This window comes from Balaenoptera musculus, chromosome 7 (genome assembly GCF_009873245.2).
Source record: "Balaenoptera musculus isolate JJ_BM4_2016_0621 chromosome 7, mBalMus1.pri.v3, whole genome shotgun sequence".
NCBI lineage: Eukaryota > Metazoa > Chordata > Mammalia > Artiodactyla > Balaenopteridae > Balaenoptera > Balaenoptera musculus.
This window is the reverse complement of record NC_045791.1, coordinates 85680411-85705532: the sequence shown is the minus strand read 5'-3', so window position 1 is coordinate 85705532 and position 25122 is coordinate 85680411. Positions and strand designations below refer to the sequence as shown.

The following is a 25122-nucleotide window of genomic DNA, read 5'->3' as shown; positions in this document are numbered from 1 at the left end:
GAGTTAGAGTCTGTCATACAGAGTGAAGTAAGTCAGAAAGAGAAAAACAAATACAGTATGCTAACACATATATATGGAATCTAAGGGAAAAAAAAAAAAAGGTCATGAAGAACCTAGTGGCAAGATGGGAATAAAGACACAGACCTACTAGAGAATGGACTTGAGGATATGGGGAGGGGGAAGGGTAAGTTGTGACAAAGTGAGAGAGTGGCATGGACATATATACACTACCAAACGTAAAATAGATAGCTAGTGGGAAGCAACCGCATAGCACAGGGAGATCAACTCTGTGCTTTGTGACCACCTAGAGGGGTGGGATAGGGAGGGTGAGAGGGAGGGAGATGCAAGAGGGAAGAGGTATGGGAACATATGTATATGTATAACTGATTCACTTTGTTATAAAGCAGAAACTAACACACCATTGTAAAGCAATTATACTCCAATAAAGATGTTAAAAAAAAAAAAAGAACATTCCCTAACACCATACACAAAAATAAACTCAAAATGGATTAAAGACCTAAACATTAGGCCAGACACTATCAAACTCTTAGCGGAAAACATAGGCAGAACACTCTACGACATAAATCACAGCAAGATCCTTTTTGACCCACCTCCTAGAGAAATGGAAATAAAAATAAACAAATGGAACCTAATGAAACTTAAAAGCTTTTGCACAGCAAAGGAGACCATAAACAAAATGAAAAGGCAACCCTCAGAATGGGAGAAGGTATTTGCAAATGAAGCAACTGACAAAGGATTAATCTCCAAAATTTACAAGCAGCTCATGCAGCTCAATATCAAAAAAACAAACAACCCAATTCAAAAATGGGCAGAAGACCTAAACAGACATTTCTCCAAAGAAGATATACAGATTGCCAACAAACACATGAAAGAATGCTCAACATCATTCATCATTAGAGAAATGCAAATCAAAACTACAATGAGGGCTTCCCTGGTGGCGCAGTGGTTGAGAATCTGCCTGCCAATGCAGGGGACACGGGTTCAAGCCCTGGTCTGGGGGATCCCACATGCCACAGAGCAACTAGGCCCGTGAGCCACAACTACTGAGCCTGCGCTCCACAACAAGAGAGGCCGCGATAGTGAGAGGCCCACGCACCGCACTGAAGAGTGGCCCCCACTTGCCACAACTAGAGAAAGCCCTCACAGAGAAACGAAGACACAACACAGCCAAAAATAAAATAAATAAATACAAAATAAATAAATAAAATTTTTAAAAATGTTAAAAAAAAAAAATACAATGAGATATCATCTCACACCTGTCAGAATGGCCATCATCAAAAAATCTAGGTCACCACTAGGTGACCACCTAGAGGGGCGAGATAGGGAGGGTGGGAGGGAGGGAGATGCAAGAGGGAAGAGATATGGGGATATGTATATTTATAGCTGATTCACTTTGTTATAAAGCAGAAACTAAGACACCATTGTAAAGCAACAATACTCCAATAAAGATGTTAAAAAAAATAAAATAAAGAAATAAAACTCATTCATCTGACCTTAAAAAAACAAAATGAATAAAATAAAGTGTAAGATTATTTTTTCTATGTTAAATTGCTAAATTATTTTTTTCCAAAAGGATTAAAGCATAATATATTTTAAATATCCTATGTCAAATAATTTAATAAAACCAAGAAAAAAGATATTAAAAATAGGGAGCGAAATTGGTGAATTTTTTTATTGGAAAATTTTAGCCATTATCTTTCTTTACCAAATAGTCATAAACAGTGTAACCAGAAATTATAGAAGACTTCTGAAAAAGAAGTCATCTTAAAATATTAAGATCTAAGCAAAATAAAAACATAAGCCAAGAAACACTGCAAAGAAATCGTGAGTCATATTTCACCTTTCATTTCTTTGTGCTGTTTTCACTCATGTCCTAAAAAGCATCATCCTTTTGACAAAATATAAATAAGAAAGTCTAATCATATTATAGCCTAGAGAAAATTTTTGTCAATTGTTTATCTTTTTTTCTCTAAGAGCTTTTTGTATGTCATTATTAAATAAATAGTTATGTAAATCAACCTCGACAAAATGAAATCTACATTTTTTTCTGAGAAAGAAAATGAAAAAATACTAATATAATTGGCCTAGATATCAAAAAATACCAGAAGTTTTTCATTTATAATAGGAAAATTTTTTTAAAATTGGCTGCCACAACAGAAAATAATACTGAATTCTAACATTAAACAATATTGCTTACTAAAACACTGCAACAGAATATATGATAATATATTTTAAAACATTTGAGTTGTGATATATAATAATATGATGTATGATGAAAATACATTTAGTATTATAATTAGCTCTACATTAGTAAATAACTCACAAAACCTCTCTGGTTTACTTTTTCTACAAAATGAGGGTGTTCAGTTTAGAGATATCAGAAGCTTTAAAGGTTATCTTTATCACATAAAATTCTATTCATCACTAGAAAAAGAGAAACAAGTGTCAGCTAGTACAAAAATAGCCAGACATGTTTTATGATCCTTTTTTTTAAACTGAAAATTAGGATACGAAAAAATTGTACTTTCTGTTGTTCTGTCAGATTATTATTTAGTTTAACAGATAAATTAACTCTTCCCTCATATGCAAATTACCTTAACAGAGAACTACTGCATCTTAGAGAAATTTATTTCAGACTCCTATCATCTTAGTGCTGAGACAATCAAATTACCTTATCTTAGAGAACAAGAACATAAAGCAACAGCTAAAATAATTGAATGATTCTTCTGACAGTCCCACCCTAGTTAATATCTAATTTCTAAAATTCTTCTCAGTCTTCTTCCTATTAAATTGTTTCCATCAGAACAAAGTATACCTCATCTATCCAAACTTGAATTAAATCTCCATGATTATAAAACCCACCTCAAAAGAGGAGCTAAACTTTATCCTTTTACTATTATGATTTGGAAAGAAAAGTTTATTCTTACTGAACGTTTGTACTACTGTCCTAGATGTTTGGAATAATTATTGTGCAAAATAGGTGGAGATCCCCACCCTCTTGAATTTTATTCTAGCCAGTGAAGATGGATGTTAAAAGTAGACAAAGTAACTAAATTATAATTTTAATGTAATAAGTCATGTGAAAGCTAGAAAAAGAAGGTTTTCCCACACTGGATGGTGAGATAATGAACTAATATTGGCCCTATGGGAGCTCCTAGAATCATTTAACCTGCTTCTTTCTGGTATTTATTTCTCTACGTTTGAATCATCATTATGAAATAGTCTTACTTTTTCCTTTTCAAATAACTATTTACCAGTGTAACAATCAACCCTCCTTCCTTACTAACCTTATCCAATGAAGAAGAATGTCATGGCTGTGTTCATTCAATATATGTCCATTCACAAAATGGATCTTTTGAAACTTCCTTTACCAAATTCTAAATTAATATTGTTTATTGATAGGACTTATCATGAAAATGAAATAATAAGCAATAAGAGTTAATATGCAAAAAAAAAGTTAATATACAATAACTATTCTAGACTTTCTTATAGTATCTAATTCTTTATGAAAAGCATATTTTGTTTAATTTGGCCAAACATGTGTCACTCTACAAAGCATGTTAATGTGTTAAATAGTAAGACTAAACATATACACTGATAGCTAGTATGATTTTGGAGTAGTTCATGACTTTGGAATGCTAAGGAATCAATGAGCTTTTCATTTCTAACTCTTCTGTTGACTCTTTAAAAAGTAAATAACAAATTCATGAATTTAAAAGTTACTTTAAGAGCTACAGGAAATTCTTTAGTAGATCAAAAGCTAAATATGCTGGTTAATTAAAATGTTTGTAAAACTGGAAGACAAATCCATGGAAAGCTTATTATTTCCTTTGTAAGTGCACAAAATATCACAAAATAACAGTGGGAGTAATCAGTTTAAAAAGTTTATGATGATGAGATTGAGAAAAACCAGAACATTCAACAGATGGCCCCAGATAAGCTCAAATAGACACTTGCCAAAATCCTCCATGAAATATCTCCATTGGCTGGGCTATCAAACACTAAAAGTTTTCTAGGAAAACAGAGAATATGGCAATCCATTCTGCATTTCTAGCTTACATAATTTTGGAAGAACTTTAACTGTGGTTGGTAATAGAATGATGTCCTATTGTAGAATTTGAGCATCTCCAAATAGATTTTATGCAATCGTCTCCTTCTGTGGGTTATCAAATCAATATATACTTGTCATCCTATGTTTATTTTCTGGGTAGATATATAAACTCCATTGTTGATCTGTTAAGAGAAAGCAAGATTGAATAGTTGCTGGTTTATGTCTAAGTGTGGTTATGCCCATTACAGGGAAAGAGAGTTAATAACATTCGTGGATATTTTAGAAAACATTGATAAATTTAATTTGACTCTTCCTTGAGCTGTTCCTTGGCAGTAGTTCAATTAACATATTAAAGAAATATTATCCTTTCAAAAATATAATTTTACACTTAAATCTTTTAAATGTCAACCTCCCACACAATGACAGTTACTTATTGTTCCATTGTCTTTTCGCCCAGTATTAATTAATTATTTTTAAAATTTATTTGTTCTGGGTGAAAACGTTGTACAGATCATAACTTATAATTTTTAAATTGAAAATATAAAAGTAGAATTCATGATTTTTGTTTTTTTCCAAAGTTGCTTCTCCTTATCAAGCTTAGTTGAAAATCTAATAAGAATAAGGGAAAATAAAGTTAACTAAAAGACAGGGACAAAATACTATGAAGGTAAACCTTCAGATTAGCTGCAGTTATGCACATAATTTCTGATTAGGGTAGGGTACTGCTGAAATCGATTAGAAAACATTATGCTCATTCTTGATTTAGTTGTTTTCCTTGAAAAATTGTCAAAAATATTATTCATGTAAGTTTGGAAAATATGTTTGCCACCTATGAAAAGCACATATTGAATAGCTGAAGAAGTTAATTCTGTTTTGCTTCTCTTGACTTGTGCAAAATAGGTCAGACCTCTCAGTTATCCTGACCCACCTAAAAAGGTGATCTTCCTGGGCACATGCATGGCCTCGTAGCACAGTGGCTGGGAGGAGAGAGGTCTTCGTGGGCAGCCCAGTACTTCAAGGCTGTATGGATCCCCCAGGATAGGGTCAAATTCAGACCTGCTTTTGTAAATAAAGTTTTGTAAAGATGTTTTTGTGACTAAACTTTTACAGGTACTTTCCTTTGTTTCCATATTGCCTTTGGCTGCTTTCATCCCACTATGGCATAGTTGCATAGTTGCAACAGAGATCATGTGGCCACAAAGCCTAAATTATTGGGTTGGCCCTTTAGAGAAAAAGTTTGAAGACTCCTGATCTGGGGTGAGAAATTTCACTGAGTGTTTTGTTTGTTTGTTTTTGTTTTCCCTTGGGGCATGCCATAATGCTTCATTTTTCGTTATATAAAGGACATGTTCTTAGAAAAACAGGATTCATGGTAATTTAGTGCAATTTAAACGAAAAACATAGCTTTCCAGGTAGGTGGAACATCACCCCATGAGAGCACCATTCTTAATAACCTTAGTAGCTATAATATTCTGAGTAATTTTTTTAGTCTCTCTGAACTTCAGTTACCTGATCTATAAAATGAGACTAACAATAACTGCTTTGCAGGTCTTTTGTGAAGATGAAATGAGATAATCTGTGAACAGGCTAGAAGGAGCCTTGTGGGGAGTGAACACGTGTTAATCCCCCCTCACCTGTTCCAGATGCACCAAAGGCCCCCAGAATCCAAATCTGACAAATTCTCATTTTTTGATGGCACAGGCTTTTGTGTGTGTGTTTGTGTGTGTGTGTGTGTGAATTTCTAAATTTTTGCAATTTCTAAGGCAACATTGGTGACACAGAGATGAAGATCCTTTCCCACAGCATGACTGGCGGGCCCTAATGAGCTGGTGGGGGAAGCGGAGTACTAGCATTTCTGGAAATGTTTGGGGGGGGGGGATGGGGGCAGGGCAGGGGAGGGGGGAAAAGTCATTTCTTCAGGGCCTAACCTGATTAATAAGGTGATGAGTTTGAGATCATATGGGGGTGGATTTCTCTGCTTTCTCTTTGCTTCCTGAGGATTCTGGGTTTCCTGGGTTATTATTTTTTTTTTATTAAGGAATATATTTTGTATATACTATTGGCAAATGATCACCACACTGTCTAGTTAACATCTGTTACCATACATAGTTACAATTGTTTTTTTCTTGTGAGTGGTGTGAACCTGCAGAGCATGAACTCTCCCACGTCTCCTTGGTGCAGCCCACCCTGCACTCCACCAGCCTCACACTTATGGTTGTGACTGCAACCTGGCTGTGGGCATGAACCAGAAGACTTTGCTCTGAACAAGAACCCAAGTTAGCCTAGAAAAACCTAGTCAGCTGTCTCTGCATACAACTGCTGTGGGCTAGTCTGGGAGGACGGGATTAAAATGAGCAGAAAATGGAGATGACATTCATATAAAATACTAGAATAGAATAGATGATGATAATGAAAACATTTCTGCAGATATAAATATCTGCAACAACACACACACAAAGAAAACTGAATATATTACTCAAATCTAAATTAAATATTGACAAAGAAATTGCAGATATAAAAAATTGAATAAAAAATGTTTAACCTGGAACATAAATGAACCAAATTTTCATTTTCTTTTTGTTAATAGTTATGTTCAGTTTTTAAGAGTTGGGAAAGAGATATAAATCTCAGGTAAGTTTCTCCAGGAAGGAAACTTTTAGCAGCTGTGTCCTGCTTCATTAATCCCCCCAATGAAGCCAACTTTTCTGTTTCACAGAACAGTTAAGGATGGGTCATTGCCCAGAAAGCTGATTTAGATACTAGTACATCCAGGACTGAGCTGGAATTTCTGCCCAGGAACTAAAGAAGCTGTAGAAAGTCTTCTGTTCTGAGCTGGGCATTACCCTTCAGCAAAAATTGATCGGACCAAATTTACTAAAGAACCATCAGACTGGTAAAGCAATGGTTGAAGGGCTTAGAAACTTCTAGGATGCAGAAAAAAGACAGCAATGCAGGGACATCATAGTTGTGTTGAAATGTGTTAAGAAATGTCACTGTTAGGCACGTTCCGAAGTGTAGAACTGACAACATGAGTAGAAAACAAAGAGTGATGTTAGCTCATAGTAGAATTTTTAACAAGGCTGACCAGAGCTGGTGTGGCATACTTTATGAGGGAGTGAGTTATTTTTCAGTAGAGATAAATCAACATGCTATATCTTAACAATCAACATGAGAGGATAGATGGGATTTAAGTGTCTGATGAATAGTTAGACTACATGACCTTTAAGAAATCTTTCTACTCTGAGATGCTAGGATTCCAAAAATAGTTAATTAACCCAAGAAAACCTTTGAACTGCTCTGTAATGGTTCCTCAGGAAGGAGGGAATTAACCCCTAAAGATATCTAAATCCAGAAATCTGCACAGATACAAGCTTATAATGAACAATTGGAATCAAGTAAAGGAACTAAGGCAGTTCTAATGTGTACAGGATTTGGAGTAATTCAATTCATAGAATAAGGTTCTCTGTGAGCAGGATACTCTGAGAATTATGAAGTGGGAGTGAAGGTTGGAAATTAGGGAGAAACAATTAAAAGGGCCATTACTACACATCTGCTCAGCGAAGAGTGTAATGTCACGATTCCAGGCCAGAAGGTGACTTTGGTGACTCTGAAGCTTCAGAAAGATTTTGTTCTCCCCCAATTAACAGTCTCCATCCCATGCTCCCCATCTTTGCATGTAAAGGTAAAATACAATTTTGTTCATCAAAAGAACAAAAACGTACATATGTGCTAAAGATTGAGATTCTTTTTTAGATTTTTCTAATTGTAAAACTCTATAACTTCATCAAAGTTGAATTATTCTTGCGTGTGTGTGTGTGTGTGTCTGTGTGTGTGGGTCCCTTCTTAGTGGCTTCCCTAAGCACTTATGATTCCTTGAGGTTTTGTGGGAGAAAGGAAAAATACTAATTATTTAAAAATAATTTTAAAAAATATTCTGTGCATCAGTCTACTTTTCCTGACTTCTGTAAAAGCAAAGCTTATCTCACTGCAAGGGATGAAAACTCAGGTCTACAGTGGTCAAGCATGAAACATCAAGTGGGCAGCTGCCTGCACTACAAAGCACCTGCCTAGTGACGTTGCCTTTCAATCAGTGTGCAGGTCTGTAAGACCAAACAAAACACCTCAGAAGGCTGGTTGACCTAAGAGTCATTGGTTTGCAACAAAAAGGTTTCTAATGTTTAGTTCTTCTTAGAAATAAAATGAGGAACTGCCTAGCAAGAAAAATTGGCTAAGGCTCACAAAGGTGGATGAGTAGCAAAAACTCCTCAACAAAAATGGCGAGAATTAAAAGGCTAAATGAGCTAGTGTTGCTTTTCCCAGTTAGCTGTTCCACCAGTTCACGGTCATGTACTCTAGACTGTATGGTGATGGTCTTGAAGTGTTGCAGCTGAAGGGATAGGGTGATTGGTAGAAGGGAGAGCTCCACACGTGAGGTTCTCACTTTTACAGACGCTGCTGGAACCCAAAGAGCTTAAGTGACAGGTGCCAGGAGAACCAGGTCTAGAACCCAGTTACCATGTGTCTCAGAGTAGCTTATTATTTGATACTAGAGACTGGAATAGAAATTTGCTCTTCCTTTTGTTTCTATGAAGAAGAATCTCACTTTAGGTGAGTGTCTATGATAATCAGTCATTGGCTTGGGTCTTCTCCTTTTTGGTCACCTTCTTCCTTACTGCCCAGTTGCTTGGAATTAGAACTATATTAGGTCTATCAATAACATGACCAGGACAGATAAGAACCAGGTGACAATTTTGGCGAATGCCGAAAAACAGGTAGATGTCCTTTTGTTTTGTTTTAACTTTTGCTTAATTGCTTTGGATTCATTAGAGAAATATCATACCACTGACATTTCAGCCAGTTACAGGAGACCTCTGGCAATGCCTTCAGCCCCTTCTGTGGTCTTTTAGTCAAATTCTATTCAATCTAATTCCTGTTAAGATTTTCAGCAGTATTAAATTTATCTCAGGCATGTTCCCCATTATCTTTGTTGCCTTAATGAATAATGTTTTATCACAGAAACTGACTTAACTAAATGTTATTCTTTATTTTCTTTATTATTTGCAGAATTGCAAGATACATCAAAAATACTTCATGACTTACTGTCCCCATTTAATTGAGCTAATTCCTCCTCTATTCATAATGAAGGTATGTTTTAGTGTCATTATGAATATTGACTAGATTTCCCATACCATATATCAGTAAGCTATATTATGAGATTTGTGCCTAAAACTTTTAGGTACTATGATCTCAGAGCATGTAAATCTTCTAAGAATAAAGCTTTAGCCATTATTTAGGTCTGTTATTTATTGCCACCGTTCATGCGTTAGTTCTCCTCTGAAGAATTTAATTCTCTGAGAATTTACATTATGCTTATTTCTAACATGTAAAACCAGAATTGTAAATGTGTATTGATTTAATTAAGGCCTACAGCATTTTGATCAAATTTGTTGAATTAAAATAGCTATAGACCTTCAAATGTGGATTCAGGATGATTTTATAAAAATTTCTTTACCCAAAAAAACTTCTTGGCACCCAAAATTCTTCTATCCCCAGCCAGTTAATCCATGGAAGAAGCCAGAATAGCCTCAGAACCAACTACCCATATTAGACTCAAAATGTATCAGGCAAAAATCCTCAAATGTGAGGGGTATTTTTAAAATTTCTTCCATTAAAAACAACAAAACACTGTTTCTATTAGTGATGTGGTCAATGGTCATGCTTCTTGTGCTGAGAAAGATAATTTTTAGGAATAAAACTAGCAAATCAGAGATCGAAGGCCACAGTGTGGCCTGCACACATTCAGCAAGATGCTCAGCAGGTGGGAATTTGTGGCTCCTTGCTGTGTGGCTCAGGGCTGGGACAGCCTTAACTCAGTGGAATATATTTGAGCTATTTGCGGTAATCTCTATGTCTGCTTTCCTCTCCAGACCCTACACAATCATGTGGGTTTCATGGATCATCAAAGTAACATGTTTAATTTCCTCCACATATTTTAACAAAATGTTTGGTGCCTCTCCAAATTATAAGTAAAATTAATCCGTATGTTACTTTTTTGAGCTATTGTTTGATATTCAAATGGAGAGCATTCAAAATTCAACATTTTTGAGCTGAAAGATATCTCAAAGATAATCTAATCCAGCCCCAGCATTTCATTAAGGAGAAACCCAAAGCCCAGATGGTGTAACTTTTCCATTATCTCACCGCTAGTGTGTGACAGAACCAGGAACACTGATCAACATTTTTTCATTCTCTCTTTGGTTGGTCTGTGACAAATCATGCAGACTCAGGCATGAACCCTGTCCTTCTGGATATCACTATTTAAGAAAAGAAAAACAAGAGTAGCCACTCTGCATATATATTGTTTAGTATTTAGTCACATGCCCTACACAATTTTTTATTATTATAGTTTCTTCAGTGCAGTATTGCCAGGGACTTATTCCTCTTTTCCTTCCCTCCTGAAAAACATCAGAAATGCAGGAAATATGTTGTTGCCATAAAGTATATGAGGCATAATTCTCAAAAAAATACATACCTTAAATATCAAATGTGTAAACTTCATAGGAATCCTATGGCTGTCATGAGAATATGCCTTGCAGACCACCAACTACTGAAACAGTCATTGACCATGGGCCCAGCTGCTACACTGAAGTTCATCACTACCTTCTGATGACTGACAGCAGCAGGGGTACTCAGGCAGGCCCATTGATAGAGACATGGGACTCGTCTGATGACTGAATTTGGCTCATGGACTCCCCGATGGCCTTGTTGAACCTTCCTTAGATTTCACCACTGTGGAGAGGGCTGCATGCTAGTGTGGGGTACTTCCTCCCATCCTGCCCTCTTCATTTCCTTCACTCAGGTTCACACTTGCTCACAGTCTGACAGCTCTCCCAGTCCTTTCTCAGCACCTTCTCTATCTTCTCTCCCATAGGACTTTCCTCCAGTAAAATCTTTACACATATAACTCTCTGGGCTGGAGAGTTTAAGAATCCTCTCCAGGGCTGCCAGAAAAAAGCTATTCAACCCCATTGCTGTTGTTCAACCTCTTAGTTATTCTTCTTCTTTCTACATTTTTACCTCTGTTGACCAGATAGCAACTTCTGTCCCATTGGCTTACAGTCCAATAGCCATCCTGCCCACATCGAACATACCTCTGCAATATATACATCATTAGATTTCAATTTTACTACACAAATCTGTTTACCTAGCGGGGCTCTGTAGGCAATCCATCTGCCTCCAGGATAGGATTAGAAGGCTTTTAATGGCAGCAGAAGGAAATACTTTTAGTCTGTTCTAAAGTAGCAGTTATCTTTAGCCATAATTTAGAAAAGCAACAATATTTAATAAATAGGAGCTTTAAACAGATCCATCTCCATAGACCTTTTGGATTTGAAATTATAATAAAAATCTTTAAAGTCAAATAATACGCAAGCAGAGTACAATGCACAGAGCTCGGAAGCATTAAAAATATTGTATGAATACAAAGGTCTATTATTTACTGAATAACAGGAATAAGCATGAGTCTCTAAGAGTAGGAAATGTATTACAATTAGGGCCCGCTGGGTGGCTACCCCGAGATGGCCACTAGAGGAACCACCGGGGAAATAACATCACTGGGGTCCAGCAAAAAGATGGAAGTGAGAAGTAATGAGCAGACTGTGCAATATCAGAACAACCACAGTGGGAAAATAATAGCACTCACATCTAATGCCCTAAGTTATTACTTGGAAAAAGGGAAAATGAAAGGCTCGTCTGTGAGATTAAGGGAGGTGCATAATGTTAACAGCCTGCTATCAAAGCATGGGGGAAATCACCTCTGTAATTCCAGCTTTCTGTCTGATACTGAAAACATTAATGGCGTCAGGTCCCTTTGCACTGCCTTTCGTGTGAGATGCTCTGTATTTTAAAGATCATTAAAGCCATAGGATAATTACTGAATCTGAATTAAAAGAAGCGAAATAGTTATGAAAGGAAGGAAATGATTCCATGCAGTCATCAATTCCAAAATCTATTCAACTTTACAGTGAAGGGAAGGACATTCTTCCTTTTTCACAGGCACTTGGATTTTCCACTGGCCTGGCTTCGACTCTCATTTACTCACTAACCAGATTCAATTTATGGGAGCTCCAGCTACACCAGTTTTCTTTTCAGAAAAATCTTCTTAGAAATAGTGTGGATATTTTTTAGGTGTGATTTTCTATGGAGGTAAAAGCTAGCATGGGTCAAAGATATAAGTAATAATAACAACAAACTGATACAGCTGCACACAGCTTTAAAGTATTTATTTGTATTTACTCTTGTATTCTTCACAATAACCCTTTAAGATATTATTCTTATGCTCATTTTATAGAAGCAAAATTGACACAAAGGGAGGTGAAGGAATTTAATCATAATCACACATTTTGATCACAGAAAATCACATCCTATGTGGCATTCGCAAAATGTAGTCAAGCTGAGCAATCTGATTCTGAATCTTGCACTCTTTCCTCTGGGACCCTAAAGTTCATGCTTTCTCAGCACTGTCATGTCTCAAAATAGCCCTTTGCTCTACATTATTTCTCAAGCTCTCTTTCCAAGGGCTGCTTCCCACCTGCTCTCAAATACTCTGTTCTCTTCACTTCTAAAAAAATATTCATTTGAATCCACCACCTATATGTGGGCTGGCCTGTACTACCCTCTTTCCTTCAAGTGTATAACTTGCTGAAGATGTTCTCTTTACCTGATATGTCCACCCTCCCCCTACGCCATCTCTTTCTTAATGGACCCTGCCTATGCCATCCCTGAATCTCCCCATCCACACCTAAATAGCTTCTTCTGTCTGAAACCACCTGTGACCTTCTGCTAACCAAATCCAGGGGATTTATCCTTGAGTTAACTCCCAATAGCATCTGACACTATGCCCTTCTCATTACTTTCGATTCTTCATCTGGAAGTTATATCATAAGCTATCCTCTCCCAGATTTGTTTCTTTCTTCTCTAATTTTAGTTTTTCTGTTTCCTTTTCTGTTTTCTCACTGTGGGTATTTTCAAATGCTCTCTCCTTTGTTCTGGGTATTTCTCTCTATAGTTTTGCTTTCTCTTCATGTTCTGACTTGGTCTTACCAAAATCTACATCTCCACAAGGTGTGACTAAATCAGTTACAAAGCAACTAAATGAGGAACTTTGGGTAAGGACTGAGCATCGTATATTTTAAAATCTACCTAAGTGATTGGAATGTACAGGCAGTGTTGAGAAACACTGACAGAGGTCTACCTCTTGAGATTTTAAATCTATTTTATTTATTTATTTTTAAAAATAAATTTATTTATTTATTTATTTATGACTGTGCTGGGTCTTTGCTGCTGTGCACAGGCTTTCTCTCGTTGCGGTGAGTGGGGGCTACTCTTCATTGCGGTGTGCAGGCTTCTCATTGCAGTGGCTTCTCATATTGCAGAGCACAGGCTCTAGGCACGCAGGCTTCAGTAGTTGTGGCATGCGGGCTCAGTAGCTGTGGCTTGCGGGTTCTAGAGCGCAGGCTCAGTAGTTGTGGCACACGGGCTTAGTTGCTCCGCGGCATGTGGGATCTTCCAGACCAGGGCACAAACCCGTGTCCCCTGAATTGGCAGGCGGATTCTTAACCACTGCACCACTAGGGAAGTCCCATAAATTTTACTGTTAAGGGAATAAGTCATTAGATAATTTACAGTGTAATCACCTATTATAACCAGCAGTAGGGCATAGGGAGAAAGAGCTTCTGGGGGAGGCAATGGTTCCTGTTGTTAAAGGTTCTTCCCATGTATAAGCCACAGCATTCATTATTTTAGTTCAGTAAATGGATTAGATCATCATCCAATGAACAGGGTCCCTCTTGTATGCCATGTTACCAGAGATAGGAAAAATCATCTCTTTACTAGATTTCCATGGACATAGACTCCAGAATATATACTCTGCCGAAAATTAGGGGAGATGGGTGTGTTTGGCAATGCCCAATAGAAACAATTGTAAAGAGAATGTTAGATAAAATATATCATTATATATCTTTTGGCCCATCCTATAATCATGTTTCATTGCTTTCTAAAGACTTTCACTTATCTCTTTTGAGAGCCTCCTTCCTTTGGCTTCATCCAAATACCATCTTTCCCACTTTATTTTATTGGGCTGTTTAGCTCTGAAATCTCTTCTCAGCTACAAACCCAACATTGCATACTAAAAGATTCTGCTATGCCCTGCCACATGAGAACAGCAACAGCAAAAATAAATAAACTGGAAGATGCTTTGAAATTTTCATATTGTCGCACCAGTGCCTGTAAGCAACAGACTTATATTATCCATTAATACAAATCATGAGATATCCTTTAGAATATAAAAGGAGTCACAATCAAGTTTGGTTTAAAAAACTAATTGTTCTCTGACTTACAAAGATTTGTTTTTAATTATAGATATAGAAAATGTTAATAATGTTTATCTCTAGGTAAGGCAGTAGGGAATTTTATGCTTTATTACATTTTCATGTATTTTTGGAATATTTTACAATAAATGTATGTAAATTTTATAACCAGAAAAACCATGACTGTGAAAAACACTCTAGTCCTATTTTTTCAACTGCGTTTCAGTTCTCTGTTTCCAAATTACTGCAGGCTACTTCCACAAGAGTGATCAGAATTAATGAATCCCCCTGACCTTTCAGATCAGCCCCCTTTCCTAGTACTTCATTGTAGTCTCCTTTAAATTTTAATTTTTCTCACTTTCATCTTTCATTCATGCCCCCATCCATTCACCCATTCAATAGGGATTTATTGAACTTCATTACAAAAAACACTGGGCTCAGTGTTTAGGCAGTCTATAAAAATCTTAACTATGGAAGCGACCTTCAAGATGGCAGAGGAGTAAGAACTGGAGATCACCTTCCTCCCCACAAATACAACAAAAATACATCGACATGTGGAAAAACTCCTACAGAACACCTACTGAACGCTGGCAGAAGACCTCAGACTTCCCAAAAGGCAAGAAACTCCCCACGTACCTGGGTAGGGCAAAAGAAAAAAGAAAAAACAGAGACAAAAGAATAGGGACAGGACCTGCACCTTGGGGAGGGAGCTGTGAAGGAGGAAAGGTTTCCACACACTAGGAAGCCCCTTCACTGGAGGAGACGGGGGGCGGTGGGCAGGGGGGAAGCTTCGGAGCCACAGAGGAGAGCGCAGCAACAGGGGTGTGGAGGGCAAAGGGGAGAGATTCCTGCACAGAGGATCGGTGCTGACCAGCACTCACCAGCCTGAGAGGCTTGTCTGCTCACCCGCCGGGGCAGGCGGGGGCTGGGAGCTGAGGGTCGGGCTTTGGAGGTCAGATCCCAGGGAGAGGACTGGGGTTGGCTGCGTGAACACAGCCTGAAGGGGCTACTGTGCCACAGCTAGCCGGGAGGGAGTCTGGAAAAAAGTCTGGACCTCCCTAAGGGCAAGAGACCATTGTTTCAGGGTGCATGAGGAGAGGGGATTAAGAGCACCACTCAAAGGAGCTCCAGAGACAGGTGCGAGCTGCGGCTATCAGCGCGGGCACCAGAGACAGGCATGAGATGCTAAGGCAGCTGCTGCCGCCACCAAGAAGCCTGTGTGCAAGCACAGGTCACTATCCATACCTCGCCTCCCAGGGAGCCTGTACAGCCCGCCACTGCCGGGGTCCCGTGATCCAGGGACAACTTCCCCGGGAGAACACACGGTGCACCTCAGGCTGGTGCAACATCATGCCGGCCTCTGCCACCGCAGGCTGGCCCCGCATTCCGTACCCCATCCTCCCACTGGCCTGAGTGACCCAGAGCCCCCTAGTCAGCTGCTTCTTTAACCCCGTCCTGTCTGAGGGAAGAACAGACACCAGGGGGTGGCCTACATGCAGAGGTGGGGCCAAATCCAAAGCTGAACCACAGGAGCGGTGCGAACAAAGAAGAGAAAGGGAAATTTCTCCCAGCAGCCTCAGGAGCAGCAGATTAAATTTCCACAATCAACTTGATATACCCTGCGTCTGTGGAATACCTGAAGAGACAACGAGTCATCCCAAATTTGAGGCCATGGACTTTGGGAGCAACTGTAGACTTTGGGTTTGCTGTCTGCAACTGACTCGTTTCTGATTTTTATGTTTATCTTACTATAGTTTTTAGCACTTGTTATCATTGGTGGATTTGTTTATTGATTTTGTTGCTCTCTTCTTTTTTTAAAGTTTTTAATTTTTTAATTTTACTAATTATTTTTATTTGAATAACTTTATTTTATTTTATATTATTTATTATTTTTTCTTTCTTTCTTTTTTTTCTCTCTTTTCTTCTGAGCTGTGTGGCTAACAGGGTCCTGATGCTGGGTGGCTGAGTGTCAGGCCTGAGCCTCTGAGGTGGGAGAGCCAAATTCAAGACATTGGACCACCAGAGGCCTCCTGCCCCAAGTAATATCAATCAGCGAGAGCTCTCGCAGAGATCTCCATCTCAACACTAAGACCCAGTTCCACTCAATGACCAGCCAGCTCCAGTGCTGGACACCCCATGCCAAACAACTAGCAAGACAGGAACACAACCGCAACCATTAGCAGAGATGCTGCCTAAAATCATGATAAGTTCACAGACAAACCTAAAAAAACCACTGGATGCGGTCCTGCCCACCAGAAAGACCAGATCCAGCCTCATCCACCAGAACACAGGCACCAGTCCCCTCCACTAGGAAGCCTACACAACCCACTGAACCAACCTTACCCACTGGGGGCAGACACCAAAAACAACGGGAACTACAAACCTGCAGCTTGCAAAAAGCAGACCCCAAACACAGTAAGTTAGCAAAATGAGAAGACAGAGAAATATGCAGCAGATGAAGGAGGAAAGTAAAAACCCACCAGAACAAACAAATGAAGAGGAAATAGGCAATCTACCTGAAAAAGAATTCAGAGTAATGATAGTAAAGATGATCCAAAATCTTGGAACCAGAATGGAGAAAATACAAGAAACGTTTAACAAGGACCTAGAAGAACTAAAGAGCAAACAAACAATGATGAACAACACAATAAATGAAATTAAAAATTCTCTAGAGGAATCAATAGCAGAATAACTGAGGCAGAAGAACGGATGAGTGACCTAGAAGATAAAATAGTGGAAATAACTACTGCAGAGCAGAATAAAGAAAAAAGAATGAAAAGAATTGAGGACAGTCTCAGAGACCTCTGGGGCAACATTAAACACACCAACATTCGAATTATAGGGGTCCCAGAAGAAGAAGAGCAAAAAAAAGGACTGAGGAAATACTTGAAGAGATTATAGTTGAAAACTTACCTAATATGGGAAAGGAAGTAGTCAATCAAATCCAGGAAGCGCACAGAGTCCCACACAGGAAAAATCCAAGGAGAAACATGCCAAGACACATATTAATCAAACTATCAAAAGTTAAATGCAAAGAAAAAAAATATTAAAAGCACCAAGGGAAAAGCAACAAATAACATACAAGGGAATCCCCATAAAGTTAACAGCTGATCTTTCAGCAGAAACTCTGGAAGCCAGAAGGGAGTAGGAAGACATATTTAAAGTGACAAAAGGGAAAATACTACAACCAAGGTTACTCTACTCAGCAAGGATCTCATTCAGATTCGATGGAAAAATTAAAAACTGTACAGACAAGCAAAAGCTAAGGGAATTCAGCACCACCAAACCAGCTTTACAACAAATGCTAAAGGAACTTCTCTAGGCAGGAAACACAAGAGAAGGAAAAGACCTACAAAAACAAACCCAAAACAATTAAGAAAATGGTAATAGGAACATACATATTGATAACTACCTTAAATAGAAAATGGATTAAATGCTCCAACCAAAAGACATAGACAGGCTGAATGGATACAAAAACAAGACCCATACATATGCTGTCTACAAGAGACCCACTTCAGACCTAGGAACACAAACAGACTGAAATTGAGGGTATGGAAAAAGATATTCCATGCAAATGGAAATCAAAAGAAAGCTGGAGTAGCAATTCTCATATCAGACAAAATAGACTTTAAAATAAAGTCTATTACAAGTGACAAAGAAGGACACTACATAATGATCAAGGGATCAATCCAAGAAGAAGATATAACAATTGTTAATATTTATGCACGTAACATAGGAGCACCTCGATACATAAGGCAAATGCTAACAGCCATAAAAGGGGAGATTGACAGTAACAATAATTGTAGGGGTGTTTAACATACCACTTTCACCAATGGACAGATCATCAAAAATGAAAATAAATAACAAAAAACAAGCTTTAAATTACACATTAAACAAGATGGACTTAATTGACATTTATAGGACAGTCCATCCAAAAACCACAGAATACACTTTCTTCTCAAGTGCTCATGGAACATTTTCCAGGATAGATCACATTTGGGTCACAAATCAAGCCTTGGTAAATTTAAGAAAATTGAAATCATATCAAGTATCTTTTCTGACCACAATGCTATGAGACTAGATAACAATTACAGGAAAAAAATGTCAAAAATACAAACACATTGAGGCTAAACAATACACTACTAAATACCCAAGAGATCACTGAAGTAATCAAAGAGGAAATCAAAAAATACCTAGAAGCAAATGACAATGAAAACACGATGACCCAAAACCTATGGGATGCAGCAAAAGCAGTTCTAAGAGGGAAGTTTATAGCAACACAATCCTACCTCAAGATACAAGAAATATTTCAAATAAACAACCTAACCTTACACCTAAAGCAATTAGTGAAAGAAGAACAAAAAAACCCCCAAAGTTAGCAGAAGAAAAGAAATCATAAAGATCAGATCAGAAATAAATGGAAAAGAAATGAAGGAAACAATAGCAAAGATCAATAAAACTAAAAGCAGGTTCTTTGAGAAGATAAACAAAATTGATAAACCATTAGCTAGACTCATCAAGAAAAAAAGGGAGAAGACTCAGATCAATAGAATTAGAAATGAAAAAGGAAAAGTAACAACTGACACTGCAGAAATATGAAGGATCATAAGAGATTACTACAAGCCACTCTATGCCTATAAAATGGACAACCTGGAAGAAATGGACAAATTCTTAGAAAAGCACAACCTTCCGAGACTGAACCAGGAAGAAATAGAAAATATAAACAGACCAATCACAAGCACTGAAATTGAAACTGTGATTAAAAATCTTCCAACAAGCAAAAGCCCAGGACCAGATGGCTTCACAGGTGAATTCTATAAACATTTAGAGAAGAGCTAACACCTATCCTTCTCAAACTCTTCCAAAATATAGCAGAGGGAGAAACACTCCCAAACTCATTCTATGAGACCACCATCACCCTGATACCAAAACCAGACAAAGATGTCACAAAAAAGAAAACTACAGGCCAATATCACTGAAGAACATAGATGCAAAAATGCTCAACAAAATACTAGCAAACAGAATTCAACAGCACACATGAAGGATCAGACACCGTAATCAAGTGGGGTTTATCCCAGGAATGCAAGGATTCTTCAATATATGCAAATCAATCAATGTGATACACCATATTAACAAATTGAAGGATAAAAACCATGTAATCATCTTAATAGTTGCAGAAAAAGCTTTCGACAAAATTTAACACCCATTTATGATAAAAACCCTCCAGAATGTAGGCATACAGGGAACTTACCTCAACATAATAAAGGCCGTATATGACAAACCCACAGCCAACATCATTCTCAATGGTGAAAACCTGAAACCATTTCCACTAAGATCAGGAAGAAAAGGTTGCCCACTCTCACCGCTATTAGTCAACATAGTTTTGGAACTTTTAGCCACAGCAATCAGAGAATAAAATAAATAAAAGGAATACAAATCAGAAAGGAAAACTGAAACTGTCACTGTTTGCAGATGACATGATACTATGCATAGAGGATCCTAAAGTTGCTACCAGAAAACTACTAGAGCTAATCAATAAATTTGGTAAAGTAGCAGGATACAAAATTAATGCACAGAAATCTCTTGCATTCCTATACACTAATGATGAAAAATCTGAAAGAGAAATTAAGGAAACACTCCCATTTACCACTGCAACAAAAAGAATAAATACCTCGGAATAAACCTACCTAAGGAGACCAAAGACCTGTATGCAGAAAACTATAAGCCACTGATGAAAGAAATCAAAGATGATACAAAAAGATGGAGAAATATACCATGTTCTTGGACTGGAAGAATCAACATTGTGAAAATGACTATACTTACCAAAGCAATCTACAGATTCAATGCAATCCCTATCAAACTACCAATGGCATTTTTCACAGAACTAGAACAAAAAAGTTCACAATTTATATGGAAACACAAAAGACCCCGTATAGCCAAAGCAATGTTGAGAAATAAAAATGGAGTTGGAGGAATCAGGCTCCCTGACTTCACACTATACTACAAAGTTACAGTAATCAAGACAGTATGGTACTGGCACAAAAACAGAAATATAGATCAATGAAACAGGATAGAAAGCCCAGAGATAAACCCACACTCATTTGGTCACCTTATCTTTGATAACGAAGGTAGGAATATACAATGGAGAAAAGACAGCCTCTTCAATAACTGGAGCTGGGAAAACTGGACAGCTACATGTAAAAGAATGAAATTAGAGTACTCCCTAACACCATACACAAAAATAAACTCAAAATGGATTAAAAACCTAAATGTAAGGCCAGACACTGTAAAACTCTTACAGGAAAACAGGCAGAACACTCTATGACATAAATCACAGCAAGATCCTTTTTGACCCGCCTCCTAGAGAAATGGAAATAAAAACAAAAAAAACCCAATGGGACCTAATGAAACTTAAAAGCTTTTGCACAGCAAAGGAAACCATAAACAAGATGAAATGACAACCCTCAGAATGGGAGAAAATATTTACACGTGAAGCAACTGACAAAGGATTAATATCCAAAATTTACAAGCAGCTCATTCAGCTCAATATCAAAAAAACAAGCAACCCAATCAAAAAATGGGCCGAAGACCTAAATAGACATTTCTCCAAAGAAGATATACAGAGTGCTAACAAACCCATGAAAGGATGCTTGACATCATTAATCATTAGAGAAATGCAAATTAAGACTACAATGAGGTATCATCTCACACAGAATGGCCATTATCAAAAACTCTACAAACAATAAATGCTGGAGAGGGTGTGGAGAAAAGCGAACCCTCTTGCACTGTTGGTGGGAATGTAAATTGATACAGCCACTATGGAGAACAGTATGGAGGTTCCTTAAAAAACTACAAATAGAACTACCATATGACCCAGCTATCCCACTACTGGGCATATTCCCTGAGAAAACCATAATTCTAAAAGAGTCATGTACCACAATTTTTATTGCAGAACTATTTACAATAGCCAGGACATGGAAGCAACCTAAGTGTCCATCAACAGATGAATGGATAAAGAAGATGTGGCATGTATACACAATGGAGTATTACTCAGCCATAAAAGAAACAAAATTGAGTTATTTGTAGTGAGGTGGATGGACCTAGAGTATGTCATACAGAGTGAAATACGTGAGAAAGAGAAACACAAATACTGTTTGCTAACATATATATATGGAATCTAAAAAAAAAAAAAATGGTCCTGAAGAACCTTGGGGCAGGACAGGAATAAAGACGCAGATGTAGAAAATGGACTTTAGGACACGGGGAGGGGAAAGGGTAAGCTGGGACAAAGTGAGAGAGTGGCATTGACATATATACACTACCAAATGTAAAATTGATAGCTAGTGGGAAGCAGCCGCATAGCACAGGGAGATCAGCTCGGTGCTTTGTGACCACCTAGAGGGGTGGGATAGGGAGGGTGGGAGGGAGACGCAAGAGCGGGGGGATATGGGGATATATGTATACTTATAGCTGATTCACTTTGTTATACAGCAGAAACTAACACAACATTGTAAAGCAATTATACTCCAGTAAAGATGTTAAAAAAGTAAAATAAAATAAAAATAAAAATCTTAATTATTTCCTTCTTTTTAACTGTCTACCTCCAAGAAAAAACAAGAGTCTCTATGTTCAAATCTCAGCTCCTCCACAAACTCTAAAGACCGAGTAAGGAACAAGTGGGAAAGTTTTAAATTTTGCTGATCACCCACATTTTCTAAAGTGTAGACAAAATGTGAGCTACTGGAGAGGTAAAATCCTAAGGAAGGTTTCTTGCTAGAGGAAAGTAAGAAAATCCAGTTTCAACTCTCAGGTAGATGTCAATAGAAACCTGGCGTCTTTAGAAAATATCTCCGTGCTTCTAACGCAGAGGGTGCGAGTTCTATCCCTGGTTGGGAAGCTAGGATCCCAGGATCCCACATGCTTAGCAGCCAGAAAAAAAACCCTCATGCCCATTCCCACCCCCAGACCCAGGCAACCACTAATCTACTTTAGAAAAAAAAAAAAAGGGGTTTTTTTTGTTTGCTATTTTTTTCTCCAATTTTATGGTTCTCTTCCTAAAGAAAAATAAAAACAGAGACTTGAGGATGGATTTTTTTTTTCTAAAAATTCAGATTCAGCAAGTGAGTCTTTAAAAATAAAGATGGCTAACAGACTCAATCATTTTTCCATACATAGCGGTTCCTGTGTTCTATTCAACACCTCAGGTCACATGATGGGCCCTTTACCTGGGCTGAGGCTTGAGATTTCTAGAGTTCACAATCCTCATCACAGAGAAACACATATGCCCCTCAATAACCAAATGCTGAGGACATTTTCTAACTTATCTTATCTCTAGGGTGCTTTCACAGACCATCTGAAGGTCTGCTCTGAGACAGTGGTCTTTTAAACCAGCTAACAAATTGCTTAGTTCTTAGAGGGAATGCTTCAATATGAATAAGCAAATGATACTTTTTGTGCAAATTAAATATCATTTCAAACCCCTTTTCATACTTTCACTTTATTAAACCCATTCAAATGATCTCCTCACTGGATATTTTTATTTGGCACTAACTATCAGTGTAAACAAAATGTGTTACAGTAAATATTTGTTAACCAAATTTGCTATCACCCCACAATGGAAGAAAGAATTGTTCTTAGAGTATCTTGATTTGTGCATCTGGCTTGTTTTCATATGAGGCCATTTGCTGCCTTTAGTGGTCACTGATGATTCACTGATTCATGATTCTACACCAGATAGAACTTATTTATCTCCACACGTAGACAGACCCAATCATTCCTGTTATGTCTTCACGTGTACAATGACATTTGAAAAATAATTTAACAAAAGCTTAGCATCAAAATGTTAATTCAAAAAACATTTTTTATTGTTTGTTCAACTCATGTTCAATAAACAGAAAGGAGTAAGATAAAAAGAGAAAGGAGGAAAGAGCCCATCATGTGAAAATGTGAAGGAGCTTTCCATCACATTACCCACCAAAATCTCTCTCTCTCACACATACACATACACACAACACACACACACACACACACACACTCAAGCTCACACTTCTTAGGGGCTCCATCACTCTTTTGTTCTCTCACACTCTTTAAGAATGATGATTAAAGACACAGTCATAGTAAAAAAAAAAAAAGAGCCACATCACAGTTTTCTCTAATAAAAATCTAATTAATAAAAAACCAAGTTTCCAAACAATTTTGAAGGGCTGTAACACTCCATAGTTCCTCTATACACCCTTAAATCAGGATACCTTATATGCAGGTATGACCACATCAGGATATTGGGAGCAAAGAGAAAAATTAAATCTACTTTTTCTTGACCATATTTCCTGTTCAGAAGCCCTCTTAGAAATTCTTAAAAATATATTGATATAAAATATTTACCAAAGAATGGTTTTTCTTTTCTTATCAAATTAATTCCCACTTCATCACTGATGGGTAAGGAAGAAGATGAGGCAAAGGGCATGACAAAGTCATTGCCGGAGCACATGTGCCTGATACACAGGGGCAGAGTTGGTTTCAGGTTATCGAAGGCCTACACAGTCTTCTGGAATAACTGTGATTATGAAATCCCAGTCTTTCTACCATGCCTAAACCAGGATGAATACGACAAGTTTTCTGAAATGTATGGTTTACCTGAAAAGATATTTTATTGATTCTACTTTGCTTCCAAATAAAGTATAACAAGGAGAAAATAAAGTCATTCAGAGAGAAAAGCATTGGTCACTGTTTATTTCCAGGGTTCTTCCCCAAACTGTGATTTCAAGAGTTCTGACCTGGATATCACGTTGTCTCAAGGCCTTTTTTTCAGCTTTCTGTCCAGCCTGCCCTCTCTCTCCTCACTGACCTCACAGGTTGATAACAGCAGCCCTTGCCTATGGTTCTGTGACTTTCAGGAAGTGAGTTCTCTCTTGCCTTTTCAGCCTGTAGCTATTCTCTGCTGGCACACCAGTCAACCACTCATTTAGGAGGTCATTTATTTTTACTTTTGCATTGTCTTCCTGATCAGTGAAAAAAGAAGCTTTCTTGGTGGTAAGACAAATATGATGCAGTAAATGTTTTAAAGTATAGTTTGCTTATTTCAGGAAAATATGGATCAATAACAATGTTAAGGACCTCTGCCCTGATGGTAACCCCAAATGACCACACCATCCCCGAGTGCAGCAACTGTCATCATATCTTCCGTACTGTTTCGAAAGAAAAGGAGAGGCCAACATTCACCCCAAAGGGAATGTGGGCAAGGAGCTCTCCAAGGTCATGCCCATTATTAACTCGCAGCAGCATAGGCCATGGTTTGTCTATTAAAGTGTTAATATTAAATAAGTATTTTGCCAAGTCATTGATTCTTTTTCCAAATCCTCTGGCCACTATGCAATAAGCATGACATTAATATTTTTTAAGCAATCCAAATCATAATAAATCTCTTTAAAAAAGAGAGACAAATCATAAACCCTTTACAGATAGGCAGCTATTTCTTTGATTCATGTATCTGATAATCCATTCTAAAAATGGGTCTGAAGTTGCCAATAATTTTGCTGTATGCTCACGGAAGAGATTATGGATTGAGAATTGTGGCTTCTTCCCTTGAGTGGAGGAACAAAGGTCAACAATTTAATTATAGTGCCATTGCCTAGGCTAGGGTATTATGGTGTGGTTGAAAAAGCAGTTCTAAAGAACTAACTAGGG

General features: G+C 37.7%; 1 protein-coding gene across 2 annotated transcripts in view; it reads right to left on the bottom strand.

Annotated features, from left to right (window-relative positions):
* Nucleotides 1-25122, bottom strand: part of LOC118897706 (gamma-crystallin F) — a 77662-nt gene that overhangs the window by 8416 nt on the left and 44124 nt on the right. The window contains exon 5 of one of the 2 annotated variants that reach the window (XR_005020535.1): nucleotides 13672-14356. The exons of the other annotated variant lie outside the window; for it this stretch is intronic. The gene's annotated coding sequence lies outside the window, so the exon portion shown is untranslated. Of the gene's footprint in view, nucleotides 1-13671; nucleotides 14357-25122 lie in introns of those variants that run through there. 2 annotated transcript variants of the gene reach the window in all.